At 27.6% G+C, this 13,119-nt stretch overlaps 1 pseudogene; it reads right to left on the bottom strand.

Annotated features, from left to right (window-relative positions):
• Nucleotides 1–3,894: 3,894 nt before the first annotated feature.
• Nucleotides 3,895–13,119, bottom strand: part of LOC113385845 — a 52,429-nt pseudogene continuing 43,204 nt past the window's right edge.

Genomic DNA, 13,119 nt, shown 5'->3' with positions numbered 1-13,119 from the left:
ACTATTTTCGAAAAATGCCCAACATTTTTGAAATGACAATAAAAAATAAACTAAATATTTAGATTTTATTCACATTTTCACATAATATTGCATATTAATTTGTAGTCATGACTGCAGTTATGTATTTATAAAATTAAGGGAGGGGCGCAACATTTTTTTTATTAGAGCAGGGGAACGCTGTGCAAAAAATGATGGAAACTGGCCGTTTTTTTTTAATAAAACATTTTGCTCAATTTGAAAATATTAATTTGAAACCATGGACTACTATTCACGCTTACATAAAAAATAACATTTTGCTCAATTTGAAATTATCAAATTAAAAACATAGACTACTATTCACGCTTTTTTTAAAAAAGTATTTTACTCAATTGGAAATATCAAATTAAAACCATGTATTACAGTTCATGCTTTGTTTAGAAAAACATTTTACTTAATTTGAAAATATCAAATTAAAACTATGTGTTACTATTCACGCTTCTTTCAAACACATTTCACTCAATTTGAATATACCAAATTAAAACCATATGGACTACTATTCACATTTTTTTCAAAACAACAAATGCCATGAAATTTCGAATTAAACGATGTAAACTTGAAAAGTGCCTGCATATAAATTGCCTAAAAATTTTTCAATTTATCCCAAAATAGTGAGATTTTCGCGCCGCCGTATAAACCAAGTTGTATTGTTTTCAATATGTAAAAACCTCTTACATCGTAACATAGATAAAAGAAGAGTATACATCGTAACTTCGTAAATACTCTTCTTTTATCTATGGTAAAAACTATATCTTATAAGAACTATATCTTATAAAAACTATAGTTTTACTTATATCGAAATTGATGTAACAACATAAAATGCTAAATATTGACCCTTTCGCTACATGTGTCGTCCATATGAAAAACATCCAGTTGACCACTTCTGTATACGAGTGTCGTCCATGGACGCGGACGATATATTGCGTTTTCCTTTGCTTCAAGATTCATTACTTTGCATTAAACTAAATTTATAAATTAAATAATTTAAAAATAAAACTATCACTAAACAATATGCATATAATATATATTTATTTTTTAATAGCAGGGTATTTAGAATATTTCAACTTATTATGTATGCATGAATTACATGCATTTTATATTTTCTAAAACACTTTACATACATATATATTTTCTTTAAGAACTTTACAACAATTAATTTAATATTATACAATTATTTTCTATATCTAAAACTTATCCATACAGAAAGCGGGACTGTATATTTTGAATAAGACTAAAGACATTAAAAATGCAACTCTGTCGTTGATCGATTTTAAAAAATAATTCATTTAAGAGACTTTGTGTAGCTAACTAAATACTCAAGTTAATTATGAAATACCACCTATGGAACACTATTATGATTGTCAGTTCCAAATTATTTTTTAAGTGCGTATTCTTATACAAAGCAAATCAACAAATTACAAATGTTTATATAATATAATTAAATTCAAATTGAAGTTATTAACAATATTTGCTAAAAGTAATCGCGCATTCTGTATGATATGACAATTAAATATCTAAATTGAGATTTTAGCTCACAAAAAGTATTGTTTGTTTCTCAAAAAGATTAAATTTAAAAACTTTACTTTCGCAGATAAAAGATCATTATTATTAATCTAATTTACAACTTTGATAAATATATTAATCGTGTAGCTTTATACATATTCAAATATAAAAATAAAAACAGACATTTATTTTTATAAGTTGTTCTGCGATACATATAAGTAAAAGGTACATTTTCTTGGTTATCCTAATTCAGAAGTTCTAATATAGTTAACGTAATTTCATAGCACACAGGAATAAGGCATTAAGCTTTGCGAAATAAGAACATTAATACTTCATCTCAATATATCTTATAAATAAAAAGCAATTTATTTTATATGTGCATATTTACATATAAAATAATTTGCTCGTTTTATAATATCCAATAAGTTGAGCAGCCACGAAGTGTTTCGTACTAGTTTTACTTAATATAAAACCTGAAAAGATAATATGTATGAAATGATTTTTATGCTTTCTTACATTCACAAAGCTGATGTCTTATGCCGATATAAGTTTAGAAAATCACAGTACTGCATGCACGTGAAATAATGGTGCAGACATAAGCCTATATATATATATATATATATATATATATATATATATATATATATATATATTTATATTTATATATAAAGGAAACATATAAATAAATACTAATACATAGCTCTAGAATCTTAAATTTTAAATATTGAATGGATATATACAAGAAAATATAAAATTCCCATAGAAGCACATGTTACACTATAAATACACATATAAAATTGTTTTTACATTACATACATAATTTTTAAAGTGCTTTGAATGCCTTTATAAATAATTGCTTCATAATCATAGCAGTATGTATGATTGCATAATCGATTTAAAACTAGCAAATTGTTTCATCACGTGATGATATAGTTTCTGCATCGTGGACATTTTTAATATTTTTGAATGGACACTATTGTGAAAATAAATAGTATGATTTATATATATATATAGATAAGCAAGATGTGTAAATACAGTTTTTATGTACATGTACACATATTACTAACAATTATCTAAATTTACAATTTATTATCTAAATATCTATTTGAATTGAGTTCACATACTTTTACAATTTGGCATGAATATATTTGATTCTTTATATAGTTCAAGTGTGATCAGTATTATAAATATATATTATTCAATAATACATTTAGTTAAAGCCAATGCATTTTATATCAATATATATTATACATTTATAGATTTTGTTTATATTATCAATAATATTTCAAATTTAACCCAAGTTGTGACCCACAATACTTATATAAATGTGAACTAAATATTTGAAAATTAAAATATTTACGTATGACGTATTTTATAAAAAAAGTATACTGTCACAAAATATATAAATACAATATACATTTAATTACATCTATGAAATATCACATAAGGGTATGTAACAATTTTCATTTAATTAATTCTATCACCTCCGAAAAGTATTAAGCATATTGCTTCGTTTGTAATTGTATGATTAAATATTTCATTAATTATATAATAATACCATATTAATGAATACTATTTGATTCCATTTTAATTACATTTTTCGTTAAAAATGAACAGTGCTTGACTAAAAAATATAGTATGTTTTTATATAGTATTTCACTATATAAAGACATAAAATAAATGCCAAAATATTTTTCTGTCTTTAAAACATTATAATTGAAATTAATTTAGATCTATTTTTCATTTGATAGATGTTGGTTATATAAACCAATATTTTACACAGATCTATCATCGTTATTTTTGGTATTGAGCGAGTATTATCTCACAAAAAATAAATTTAATATTTTCATTGTATTTACCATTTAAATAATATTTATTGTTCTTGTAATCGGCTTTTCAAACCATAAACATGTATTCGATACATGATAAACAATCTTAAGATATTTTAAAGTAAATGAAACAAATTTCGTTAAATTTAGTCGAACCATAATGATCAAAATTAGGTAATATTGTTAAAAAAAAATAGATAATATTCATGTTTTATAATTTGAAATTTGAAACAGTCCAGCTGTTAATCAAAAAATCACAATAGACATTATATCTTCAACTGCCATATATTTTTATAAAATATTTTGTTAATTTTCATTAATTACCTCTATTATAGCAATATTTATGTACTTGTATATAAAATAATATAAAAATTATAGTAACATTTATTTAACATTTTTTCTATGGCCAGCAAATTTTCGATATCCTTAATCGAGGTTTTAAAAATGCTGTATTTGATTCAGATAACTTTAATAAAATAAATATTTCCTATCATATGATGACCATAGGTATTCCAAGTATTTGTATATACCCACAATACCGTATTAATTGTTTAAATAGAATTTGAATTTGTATAACATTATTTTATTCTAAATTTGTCATGTTCAAGTTACCTCTACCCACAGGAATTAAATACTAGACTTCGATAGAATCTTTTACATTTTAACAAACTACATATAATCAACAGGTCTATACATTAATAATTTTCAAATAATCTATTTTCGCACACTTTTTTAATAAATCACAACCTAATCTAACATTGATCAGATCTTTGCACTTTACTTTTCTTCTTCACTAGGAGTTCTAGTTGGTTTACCTGCTTTTGATTGAATTTTAACATTTGATAACTGGGACTGATATTGGGGAGGACCTACATTTGGTTGAGGCTGATACTGGCATATTTGTGATGCAATATTTTGTTGACCCTGATATAGGCAGATTTGCGTCGGAAGTTGACTTTTGACGCAGGGCAATCTGGTGCTCATGGACCTTTGTAGGGAGCAGGCCTCGTCCATCACTGGATAACTCTTAGTTCGCTTCGCTGATCTGTAGAAACAAAAATAATTAATTAAAATTTAAAAAATTATAATATAGACATAAATAAACAATATTAGAACCTAGGTCATCTTGAATGAAATTTATTTAAAATCTATTTGAAAATTGCGGATACATATAAATAAATGATATCTGCTTAAAGAGATATACAAAGATACTTACAACCCATTCGAAAAATATTAGTAACTCATTTGAACTAATGTATTAAAATGTCTAAACTTTATGTAAAATAATAAATTTATAAAAATGGAATGATAAAAATTTAGAAAAAAATTAGGGATTTGTACCTCACAAAATAGCCAGAGCTTACAACTTTTCGCATCGCGCTCCCCCGCTCTAATAAAAAAATTGTTGCGCCCCCCTTATTTTTTCCAATAATTTCATTCCATAAATAGTTAACTGATTATTATTATTATCAGACCACAAATTAATATTTAATATTATGTAAAATAAATATGCACAAAAATAATTATTTTTTCGTTTATTTTTTTATATTATTTCAAAATTTTTGGCTCATTTTCGAAAACAGTATTTTGAAAAGCGCCGTACGCCACCCCCCTTATAGCTTGTTAATAAAAATTAAAAATAACAATTCCAAATAAAAAAAATATAAATATTACAAATTTCATTCATTCGTTATGATTTAGATTCTAATAATAATTAAGCGGTAATATAATTCTGTCGAAACATTGAATATTTTCAAGTATACTCAAGATACAATAAAAAATACAGGGTATTTTTTCTAAAATTAGACTCTATAAAATGGAATTAATCTACATATACAAATAATGATACATTATTTACAATTTGCAAATTATATAAGGAAAACATCAATTTAACATGAAATAGGATCATAAAGATAAATAACGTTATCTAGTTAAAATCACAAAATTTTGGGCTCAAAATTTAATCAAGTAACTCCAAGTTTCTTTTGTAAATTATAAATCGAAGGTTAGGGCATTAAAGAACCTGAAATAAATCACCATATTGAACAACAAAATTTCAGTCTGTTTATGAACCATCGGTTTGCAAGTGGAGTTTAATTTTTATGCATAGTTTGTTAACAATTAAACATACCGGTCATAACAATCCAATAAACAACTGAAATCGTGCCATTAAATGTATGTTTATAATATAATAACAACTTCACATATTTTTAAAAATTTGATTGATATTAACACTTTCCGTTCGCGAATTTCGATATTCATATGAAGTTTACCGCTGGAGCGGCGGCATCCGAGTCGAAAGGGTTAAAAACCAAATAGAATAAACTACATCTTGAAGCACTACGAAAAAAGATAATAACACAATGTATCAACATACTGCCATCTCAGTATATAAAAACTCATAATTATCAAACACATCATTTTGCAATTGCTTCAATCTATTTATAGAATAGCTTAAAAGCTTTGAAAATTTTTAAAAATATTTAATTTTAGTAACAATATAAATCATAAGTATTAGTCAAATTTATGGTCGCCAGGAAAACATTCGAAATTACCATGTGCCATATTTCTTCATGATATTAGGATCATTATATAAAAAATAAATGCACTATTAGCGAGCTCAGATAACTGTTATTATAAATACCCACTATATTAATTAAATGATGTGGAAATTATGTTTCGATATATTAAATAAATACATTATTCAACTCAAAGTAAAAGCGACTATAAATAAGGTGACCATACGTCCCGGTTTGGCCGGGACAGTCCCGGATTTCCGCCTTGTGTCCCGGGTTTTTCTAAAAGCAATATTTGTCCTGGATTTAGATCTTTTTCCCTAGATTGTCCCGAGTTTTCGGAAATTAAAGGTCTAGATTTAATCTTCGCTCTCACTTGATGATAAAATTACAACTACCCATCAAATATCTGAAGATGTTATGTACAACTAGTATGGTTATATGAAAAAAGGCGAGTCTCAAATTCATAATTTTGAACTTTTATTTTCATTTTTACGAAAATTAATAAGAATTGTAAAAATGGAATTATTGTCCAGTGGGAATAAGTGCTAATTATTTTTAAATAATTATAAAGAAAATTGAACGAAGTCTTATATAAAGTTTGAAAGCTAAAAAAACACATAGATCCAAAAATATATAAGATAAAATATAATCGAATAATAAAGTTCTTAGTCAGTAATTTCGATTTAGAAAAGAATTCAATTAAAAAAGACGGATTTTTATCGCATTCTTAAATAGTATTTATTATTTTAAAATCATATGAAAAGTTTTAGCATTCTTCGCCCCTCCCTCCGTCCGGAATTAGAATAACTAAAAATTACCGTCCCGGTTTTGACTTGAAAATATGTGGTCACCTTACTATAAACTGAGTAGACTAATAAGAGCTAAAATAATAAATATCAAAATCCGAATAAGAATTATTGGGTGGATTTTTTTTCATTTACGATTATAATGATATTATTACTTCTTAGTGATTTTACTATTTTTATGTGTATAAAAAAATGCATAATAGTTCAAAACTCAAGCTATTCATTATAATGCTATCACACAAAGCTTAAATCGAAATTTAAATAAATAAATTTCGAGTTAAACTCATTACAAATATCACACAGCCTCTCTCGCATATATAAATATATATGAAAAGTGCTCAAATATCAAAAAAAGTGCCATTGAGCAGAAAAAAGTGCCATGCCATTCGTTTTGTGGTTAGTGCACAAATCGCAATGGAAAAAATATTAGTAAAAAAACAGACAAAAACATGAAATTACCTTATAGAAAAAATAGAGTTTTTAGATCAAATGTCTTCTTTTGTCATCTCTTGAATATTTGGGAAAGAAAGATACATATATATATTTATATATAGCACACCTCACACATCAATATATAAGTAGATTGCATATATCTTGATATAAAAATTTTCAAAATATAATTTTCTTTGGTTAATCAACTCTTCTACGAGGTTGCTTTTACAAAAAAACAGTCCTTAAATATCCTGACACCTGTAAATTAATCCCCATAAAATAATTTTGTTAAAATTAAGAAAAAAACATAAATATTAACAGAAAAACACTCAAAAATCAAACTACCGGTTCTGGATTGTAAACTATCATGAGTGATTTAGTGACATATATTTGTATGAGCAACGACGTATGATCTAAAAAAAATTGATGAAACCATTTATTAACTTTCTGAAGAAGTTTAGTTTTTGTCAAAAAATCATACTTACTAATTTTACGTTTTCTCGTCATTGAAAATCTTTGAGAGAGAAATTAGAAAAAACATCATGTATCAAGTGTGTGCGTATGTATAAGCCAAAATTTTACCTCTCGTCAGCGTTTTCTCAAAAAAGACCGCACCGATTTAAAAAATTTAAAGGCCAATTGATGAAAATAAAAAGGACCATAAATTTGTCTCATTGATTAGTTTTGACAGAAGATCGGCATGAATAAATCCTTTAAATCCTATATAATTAAATACTTCCAATACAAGTCGATACCAGTAGTAACATCCGATTAAATCTAACGTTTCTTAAAATGTATATAAAATAGAATTTGATTATTAATCTGAATGAAAATCTGATTGCCATGATAAATACTATAAAGCTATTTATATATAGTTTCTTCTTTATCTGCTTGCGATCATATGTGTTGCTCACAAACACAAAATATTTAAAATATTTACAAACATATGAATAACATTAAAACAGGGTTAATTACAGGTAATGGCATACAATTCCACTATCAAACACCGGGAATATGTTAAAATCACACATAGAACACATACAGTCACTATACAATGTACAATGTAGATCTACCATTGGATGTTGGTCTCTTAGATCTTCTGTTAGTAGAAATGACTAATCAAATTTTTAGATCGAAGTAAAAAGGATTGGTTAATAATACTTTCAACAATGGGTTTATTTTTTAAACGTGTGCTAAATAAACTTTACGTTTAGAAAGACATCCACTTTTGTTGGCTGGTGACGACTGCAATTGAATATTACTATTTGTAGAATCCAGACTGAAAATTTAAATATATTAGTTATAATAAATGATCAAATTTCTGGGTAAGAAAATCAACTATTACTGGGATGTAGGGGCGGTACTATGAGTCAAGTATTTGTTGTATTTGTACAAGTGAACTAAAAGTGTCGGAGTATTTTTACATATTGTATATACAATTATCATCAACCCTTCCGCTACGAGTGTCGCCTATAGACGACATCCCAGTGTGTAATCTTTTGCTTCAATATTTATCACTCTGAAATAAATTATTATGAATTATATTTTGTTATTGTAATTTTCAATTTTTAAACACATTTTTATCAAAAATTATTGAAAAATCTTATGTTAATTCGTTAGCTCGAACAGCATTGTCCTTCCTGTGGAACCGTCGTAGCGGAAAGGGTTAAAGAAGTTTGCTTTGCCACCAACAAAATGAACAAAGTTCTGCTCGATTTATTTTGTTAACTATTTTTTGTAATTTTTTCGCTGTTTGATAATTATCCTATAAAAAGTTTCATGTCTAAAACATTATCGAAATAAAAGCGTTAGGATATAACATTATGAAACAAATAACAATACCACAATGGTGCATTATCGCCAGTGTCATAATTAGAGTTGTTTAAATGAAGAAATAATTTTATGTATATATGCTATACTGCGATAATATTTTACACATGTTGTAGTAATAATAATAATGTTTGGTGCAAAACATTCACAGTTCATAGCGAAGTCGCACCTTGTAAAATACATTATAAATTTTTATGCTTCCACTTACCTTCGCCGCCTGAGTGAATTGTTAGCCCCTGCAAATTGTCCGGGCAAAACAAAATGACCACGGGGCAACAGAGCCCTGTGGCCCTGAGCGGCCCTTGCGTGCCCCTGAGAGCACAACTGAGCAAGGTGGGCCGCATAACCATCGGACAATACGGTTGCTTGAGAATGGTGCTTCTTAGATACCTTTCGTAGCGAAATAAATAAAATAATGAATATACAGAAACAAAATATTCAAAAAAATTATAATATATCCTAAAAAAAGAAAAAACAGCATACAAAAAATTAAAGTTTTGAGATAGTTGTCATAATATAATATTCAAGAAAAAACAGCAATTATCGTGAAATAGGGATGTTCGACAAGCAAATTCGATTTGCTAATTTCAGATTTTTCGCAGTCATTTTGAATCGTCTGACACCACAATTGGTATGTGTATGTGTATGTGAGGTAAGCCAAAAATGCACCTTTCGCCGAAATGTTACCAAAAACACCATTTAATAAAACTCGGTAAAGATTCGAGTTGAATAGTTTCGAGATCGTCTGAACAGTTTTTTTATAATGAACAAAAGGGCAAAAATTTTCGTTAACGTTTCGCTACAAATCCTGAACCGATTTTGTAAATTCAAAAAATGTTCGAAAGATCTGTTTGGAATAGTGCTGATCAGTATTTAATTAGTTGTAATAAAGTATTGAATAAACATTTATAAAAATTGTATATTATAGTTGAATTACCCTTAAATATTAAAAGTACCTTTAAATATTATCGGCCTACAAAAAGTGTTGAAGAACTATAGAAATTTATTTAAGATTGAAATAATTAATTTTATTCTAGAAAAGTTCATTGTTCTGTTTAAATAATTTATAACTCATACAGTTCAAAGATTGCCAAATCTCAATTCTTATTGATTAAGTCAATTATTCACACTTATCAAAAAAATCATGCTATTTTAAAATTTGCTTTCAAAATACCATGTACTTCTAGTTTCATTATTACAAATCAAACTTACCTTTCCAACTATATATATCTGCTTTGGAGTAAGGCCTATATTAGTATATACGGTAATATCTTTTGCTGAACCATATGCTTGATGAATAATAACACCATGATTCTGAAATTGTAACAAAAAAAAAGAGTAATCATAAATATAACTATTATTTCTGGTATTATTGAATCATTAAGTTTAAAACTTACTGTGATTAATCCATTAAGATATGCTGCCTTATGACCCAAGGGATCTGTACTTAAGCCATCTGCAAATGAAACTAATCCGTGAGGGAAATTATGTTGGCACAACCAAGCCAATACTCGTCTTTGTTGCATGTCTGGTCTGCCTGTTACGTATACTATTAGGTAACCCAATTCTTGCCAATGTCTGAAATAAAGAATATAGATGACTTATTTTGTTTATATTATAATTATTTTACTACTGAAACTAACGCAGGAAAATTATAAAGTTATTCGAATTAATTGTCGAATGAAATTAACCAAAACGAAAAAGATATGTTAGTAGTACGCTAAGGATAGGCGTAGGCTTGTGAAACTTGCCATTTCTGGGATTAACTACAAAATAATTAAACTTTTACACCAGCATTCTACAAAAGATGATCGCTATTTTCCAAATTGTTATTAAAATAAAATCGATTATCAAGCAGTCAATGTAAAAATGAAATATTTTTTTACATATAAATATATTTTGATCAATAGATAAATTTTAAATAAATTAAATATTTATACAAAAAATAATCTTCTCACCTCACGATATCTACAGCACCAGCTCGAACTTTTGGATCTTTACCAGTGACGGAAACGGAGGCCGTGAATGAGCCATCTACACTAAATACGACGCATTCTGTTTGTGGTGGAACAACTGCTAAGTAGAAGTCAACGCAAGTGTGGTCACCTCTGTTAAATAACAAAAATTATAAATCGAGAAAATAAAAAAATTACAAAATAAATTCAGTCTTATGCACCTGACAACCATTTTTACAGGATGCAATCCGTAGCCCATTGCTTTATCCTGCGAAATTGTAAATGTTGCTCTTCCTGTTTTGTCTGTTAACACCGTTCCCAAATAATTCCATTCTCCAGTGTTACCAGCGTTTGCTTTAAAAATCGAGATAGTTTATAAGTATAATATAATATTAAAATTAAAAATATATTGATATACTTTATTTCTTCATATTTTAAATATCATCAAAATCTTTTTTCAACCTCTCATTAAAAAATATGAAATAGAAGTTGGGGATACAAAATTATTGATTAAAAAATCTATTCTTCTAAATTAGGTTAAAAAAATCATTTTAGTAGATTATTGAACATCGAGAAACACTTACCAGTCGCACTTCCATCTGATATATGAACGTCAACCAGCTCTCCTGCAAGTGCTATTACGTCCAATGGACCATACGCAAAACGTGCAACTAGCTTTTGCTCCGCTCCTTCACCTTGAATTTTAAAAAATATCAATGAAATTGTGGTGTTTTAATAAAAAATAATAACATTTTACATATAACATGATTCAATTTTTGAATAGAATAATAAGCAAAAAAAATTACCTGCTAGAGCATCATTTGCTCTGTGATTGGCAGCAGCACTGCGCAATTTGACGCCAGTTCTCCTCCTCAGCCACTTTTCTCGTGCTCTCATTGGTTTAAATGTTGAAGCAGAATCACTTACAGCATTGTTTGAAGTAAAACCAGTTTGGAATGAAAACGGTGAATCATCATATCCTGCGAGTGAAGATGGATCCAGCCGTCCAACCTGCAATTATCGAGATTTGGAAAATCGAGAAATATTGGAATTATGACATATAAATATAAGGATTGTGCTCATTGATTATTATTTGAATGCTATGCACTAACAATTTATTGTATTTACCTGTCTTAAAATAAATGCCACCACATCTAAACTTTCCCAGTAACTGGCGTGAAATAGATGTGGCAATGCATTGGTTGGAAAGTTTGCCAAACCTTCGGGGACAATAGAGAGCGTAATCTAGCCGTTTGGTACCCCACCATTTTTGTTGCACTACAAACAATTAAAAAATTTTGTATATAAAGTAACTTTTCCAATAAAGACTACTTCCAAAAACTGCATAAATAAATTTAATAAATAAGATCTGTAAAAGCTACGCTAAGCTATATTATACAAAACTGCATTAAAAATATAACTTAATTTATTTTGAACTTACATGCGTTTATTGTTTGTAAAGGAATGTTATCCATAAGTCCACTAACTGAGCTTTGTATTGATACGTCAGACAGCCTTCTCGATTGATTGTGACCTGAAGAGGTTGGCCCAAAATTATCCGTAAACAGTTGCGGATTGCTTTGTATTAACTCCACTATTTGTGAAAATGACAAATACAATTTAGGTATATCTTATTATCAAAATTCTATAACCAAAATAATATATCACAAAAATATACATTATGAAATTTTTGTGTTAAAATATATACCTTGTTATTTTTGCTTTGTATGGTGACGTTAGATTATATTAGTTAAATTTTTATAAAAACTCATAATTCCACCTATTTCAGATTTTACAATCGATAATAATTTTGGTACTCACATAAATGATAAGGTTGGCCATTTCCCAAAGGATATTTAGCATATCGTGCTACTCCAACTGGAGGTAAATGCTTAAACCTTGCACTTAATAAAGGTTCTAAACGGACGGCTGTAGGATCGGTGAGATGGAACAGATTGTAGATTTGAGTGCATTGTGGTCGAGGTATTGTACCTGAGCATTTAAAAATATTAGTTAGTAGTGTTTTGGTAGTTTTAAATATATGAAAATAATCATTTATATATTTATGATTAGGACATAAGACATGATAAATATTTATTGTAATTATTTCGTAATATTTTACCATTTTTGTCATCAGCCCATCCTCCTAGCAGCCAGTACTAACGCTAATGGACTTCCAAACATAAAAAAGTCGGAAACGTCGAAATCA

The sequence above is a fragment of the Ctenocephalides felis genome, unplaced genomic scaffold (assembly GCF_003426905.1).
Source record: "Ctenocephalides felis isolate EL2017-DRISC unplaced genomic scaffold, ASM342690v1 CF-g0.4_SCAFFOLD_03571, whole genome shotgun sequence".
Lineage (NCBI taxonomy): Eukaryota > Metazoa > Arthropoda > Insecta > Siphonaptera > Pulicidae > Ctenocephalides > Ctenocephalides felis.
The sequence above is the reverse complement of the archived record's forward strand: the minus strand, read 5'-3'. Positions and strand labels throughout refer to the sequence as shown.